The sequence below is a fragment of the Bison bison genome, unplaced genomic scaffold, assembly GCF_000754665.1.
Source record: "Bison bison bison isolate TAMUID 2011002044 unplaced genomic scaffold, Bison_UMD1.0 scf7180017845412, whole genome shotgun sequence".
In the NCBI taxonomy this organism is placed as follows: domain Eukaryota; kingdom Metazoa; phylum Chordata; class Mammalia; order Artiodactyla; family Bovidae; genus Bison; species Bison bison.
Window position 1 is genome coordinate 7014 of NW_011475985.1, and position 5303 is coordinate 12316.

Sequence of the window (5303 nt, forward strand, 5' to 3'; positions counted from 1 at the left end):
ATTTATATATATATGTGTATATATATATATATATATATATACATATATATATGTAACTTTATTTTTTATTTTGTAGGTAAGTTCATTTGTACCCTTCTTTTAGATTCCACATATACCAAGTAAAATTGTAAATACAACTTTTGGCTCCCAGATATTATCTGACCAGAAAGCATGCATCTTGAAAGCTTGAATGATTATTTTGGAAAGTTATTCTAACAATACTAAATTTTAAATTGGTAAGTCATTATTTTGGTTCCAGTATTAGTGTTATCATGAGCTCATATAATATGAGGCATCTGAATAAAAAAGTTTAGTTATTAGTCTGAATAAAAAAGTTTCATTAAAACAATGAGGTTTTGACCAATATAGTTCAGGATTAAATACTAGGGCTAGGTTAACAAAAATTATCACAGGTTAAATATTTAACTTAATTTTCTTCTACATTACTTTTGTTAATAAGAAGTTGAGCCATCTTTCAGAGAAGCACACTGGTTCTAGGACTTAGGACTTAACCTAGAACGTTTAACCTAGGTTCCAGCATTCCCTTCTGGTAGAAGCACTGAACTTGTTCTTTCCACCTCAGTCACAACTCTCCTGCCCATAACCAGATTATCCTACCTCTAACCAGATGATCTCACTTCTCAGACTGAGTCCCAGCATATTTACTATATCTACAGCAGGTGCCATTAAACTTCCTATCCTGGGGGACCTGAGGCCTACAGGGATATCCTATAAAGAGCCTCTCCTGAGAATGCTGTCTGGTTGTAGGCAGTTTCACTAATCTCTCCAAGTGTCTCCAAGCACAATTTGGTCTCTTGGAGGGACTCAGTTTTGTGGTCTCCTTGTTACCTGAGCTCTGAGCTTAAAAATCAATAGAATATGGCCTCTACTACAGGACTAATAGGATAATTTATTGTGCCTAAAGTACACGCAAGTGCAGTGAACTAAATGCTTTCTTACAACCTATGTGATGAGAGCTAGAAGAAGTTGAAGATACAGAGGAACACGTTTATGAATTAATCAGGGTAAGCACTGTAATATCCCCACATGCCTCCGGGTATTCTTAAGTAATTCACCTGAATCAGATTTACCTCTGAAAAACAATTAGAACTCCATGACATCACTTAGCCATGTTCCTATATCTGCATCCCCCTAGACTTATCTATTTGATCAAATAAAAGATATGCATTATTTTCATGTACAGGAGCACCCCTATTTCAGTTTTGGTTGGAATGTTATGCAAAGATTTGATATGCTTTCCTACAGATGTTCCTCTGCATCCTTTTCTTCTGTTCTATAAATATCAGGAGCAGTGTGTTACTGAGTCCAAGCTAGCTCTGCTCTCTGTACGATAGGCCAATGAATCCGAGAGACAAGGTGCTGAGACAAGGAGGAGCCAGCTGACTGAAAAAATGATAGGCTAGTGCCTCAAAATAACCATCTCATCAGGGTCTGGATGCCAGGTTCTTTTGTAGAGTCAGAGAGAAAGCAACACGGAAATAAAGTCAAAAGACAGAATGGAGAGGCAGAGGCTGCTGGGAAGTAAAGGGTCTTTAGTCTTGCAAAATATCTCTAAGGGAATGGCCAACCTTTGGATGGGGTGTGCTCATCTCTTATATTCACAGGGCAGGGACAGATTAGCTCTCTATGAACTGAACAAAGGCACTTTAGTTTACAGTCAGGCATTGGGGCAGGGTCATCTGAGGCAAGCTATTAGGCATGACTAAAGCAAGGAAAAGCAAGTCCAAGAAACAGTCTCTAACATGGAGTTAGAATTGGCTTCCTCCCTGCAACAGGTGAACTTTACCAGCTATGTGTTCCAGGATCACAGATAATTTATATTTACTCTAAGTTTGTTCAAAGAGTTGATGGGCAGGAAGATATTCGGGAAAGGAGGGAAAAGCCAAAAAACTTCTCCCTATTTCTCACTTTCCTCAGCTGCATCTACTCTATGGTTCCAGATTCTGTCAGAGACTTCCATGGCCTTAGCTTCCACTGGGAGACTCTATATCTCTAGATTTGACAATAATTTTTGGATATGACACTAAAACAAAAGTAACAAAAGTAAAACTAGAGAAACTGATCTTCACCAAAATTGAAAACTTTTCTATATCAAAGGACACTATCACCAGAGTTAATAGGCAACCAGAAAATTAGAGAAAACGTAGTAAACCATATATCTGATAAGCAATTAATTTCCCAAATACAGAAAGAACTCTAAAAATTCAACAAAAAATAACTGTATTAAAAAATGGGCAAAGGACTTGCACAGACATTTGTCTAAAGAATATTTTCAAATGGCCAATAAGCACATGAAAAGATCCTCAGCCATATTAACTATTGTGTGTTGCTAAGTTGCTTCAGTTGTGTCCGACCTCTGCAATACTCTCTTGGTCTATGGCCACTATAGTCTCCTACAGGTGCCTCTGTCCATGGGATTCTCCAGGCAACAATAATGGACTGGGTTGCCATGCCTTCCTCCAGGGATTCTTCCAGACTCCAGGATTAAGCCTGCATCTCTTGTGCCTCCTGCATTGGCAGGAAGGATCTTTACTACTAGTGTCAGCTGGGAAGCCCAAGAAGCGATGCATAAAAAATGCAGCTGCTGTGTGAAGCATGATTGCAATAGAATTAACATAAGTGCCATTGATTTCACAATTCCACTTTTTGGTATATATTGCAAAGAACTGAAAACAAAGATTGGAACAGACATTTGTACACACATGTTCATAACAGCATTATATTAAAAAGGAAGGAAATTCAAACATATGATAGAATTTAGGTGAACCTCAAAGACAGTGAAATGAAAAGATTTTTGCTCAGTGCTCTACCAGTAAACAGTCAGTTCATCAATTCAGTCACCCAATCATGTCCAATTCTTTGTGACCCCATGGACTGCAGCACTCCAGGCTTCCCTGTCTATCACCAACTGCCAGAGCTTGCTCAAACTTATGTCCACTGAGTTGGTGATGCCCTCCAACCATCTCATCCTCTGTCGTCCCCTTCTCTTCCCACCTTCAATCTTTCCCAGCATCAGGGTCTTTTCCAATGAGTTAGTTCTTGGCATCAGGTGGCCAAAGTATTGGAGCTTCAGCTTCAGCACCAGTACTTCCAATGAATACTCAGGACTGATTCCCTTTAGGATGGACTGGCTGGATCTCTTTGCAGTCCATAGGACTCAAGAGTTTTCTCCAACACTACAGTTCAAAAGAATCAGTTCTTTGGTGCTCAGCTTTATGGTCCAACTCTCACATCCATACATGACTACTGGAAAAACCATAGCTTTGACTAGATGGACCTTTGTCAGCAAAGAAATGTCTCTGTTTTTTAATATGCAGTCTAGGTTGGTCATAGCTTTTCTTCCAAGGAGCAAATGTCTTTTAATTTCATGGCTGCAGTCACCATCTTCAGTGATTTGGGAGCCCAAGAAAACAAAGTCTTTCATTGTTTCCATTGTTTCCCCATCTATCTGCCATGAAGTGATGGGATCGGATGCAATGATCTTCATTTTTTGAGTGTTGAGTTTTAAGCCAGGTTTTTCACTCTCTTCTTTCACTTTCATCAGGAGGCTCTTTAGTTCCTCTTGGTTTTCTGCCATAAGGGTGGTGTCATCTGCATATCTGAGGTTATTGATATTTCCCCTGAAATCTTGATTCGAGCCTGTGGTTCATCCAGCCCACCCAGAATTTCACATGATGTACTCTGAATGTAAGTTAAATAAGCAAGGTGACAATAAACAGCCTTGATGTACTCCTTTCCCAGTTTTGAACCAGTCTGTTCTTCCATGTCTGGTTCTAACTATCACTTCCTGACCTGCATACAGATTTCTCAGGAGGCAGGTAAGGTGGTCTTGTATTTCCATCTCTTGAAGAATTTTCCACAGTTTGTTGTGATCCACACAGACAAAGGTGTTATTGTAGTCAATGAAGCAGATGTTTTTCTGGAATTCTCTTGGTTTTTCCATGATCGAATGAATGTTAGCAATCTAATATCTGGTTGCTTTGCTTTTTCTTGGGCTTCTCTGGTGGCTCAGAAGTTAAAGCATCTGCCTGCAATGTGGGAGACCTGGGTTCGATCCCTGGGTAGGGAAGATGCCCTGAGAAGGAAATGGCAACCTACTCCAGTATTCTTGCCTGGACTATCCCATGGATGGAGGAGCCTGGTGGGATACAGTCCACGGGGTCGCAAAGAGTTAGACACGACTGAGCGACTTCACTTCACTTCTGCTTTTTCTAAATCCAACTTGAACATCTGTAAGTTCTCAATTCATGTACTGTTGAAACCTAGCTTGGAGAATTTTGAGCATTACTTTGCTAGCACAATTGTGTGATAGATTGAACATTCTTTGGCATTGACTTTCTTTGGGATTGGAATGAAAACTGACCTTTCCCAGTCCTGTGGCCACTGCTGAGTTTTCCAAATTTGCTGGCATATTGAGTGCAACACTTTCAAAGCATCATCTTTCAGGATTTGAAATAGCTCAACCGGAATTCCATCACCTCCACTAGCTTTGTTCGTTGTGGTGCTTTCTAAGGCCCACTTGACTTCACATTCCAGGATGTCTGGCTCTAGGTCAGTGATCACACCATCGTGATTATCTTGGTCGTGAAGATCTTTTTTGTACAGTTCTTCTGTGTATTCTTGCCATCTCTTCTTAATATCTTCTTCTTTTGTTAGGTCTATACCATTTCTGTCCTTTATTGAGCCCATCTTTACATGAAATGTTCCTTTGGTATCTCTCATTTTCTTGAAGAGATCTCTAGTCTTTCCCATTCTGTAGTTTTCCTCTATTTGTTTGTATTGATCTTTGAGGAAGTCATTCTTATCTCTCCTTGCTATTCTTTGGAACTCTGCATTCAGATACTTTTATCTTTCCTTTTCTCCTTTGCTTTTTGCTTCTCTTCTTTTCACAGCTATTTGTAAGGCCTCCTTAGACAACCATTTTGACTTTTTGCATTTCTTCTTCTTGGGGATGGGTTTGATCACCACCTCCTATACAATGTTATGAACGTCCATCCATAGTTCTTCAGGTACTCTATCAGATGTAATCCCTTGAGTCTATTTGTCACTTCCACTGTATAATCATAAGGGATTTTATTTAGGTCATACCTAAATGGTCTAGAGGTTTTTCCTACTTTGTTAAATTTAAGTCTGAATTTTGCAAAAAGAAGTTCATGATCTGAGCTTCTCTGGAGGAGGAAATGGCAACCCACTCCAGTATTTTCATCTGTGAAATCCCTGTAGTCCATTAGGTTGGAAGAGTTGGGCATGACTGAGCAACTAACACACAAAAGATAAAGCCA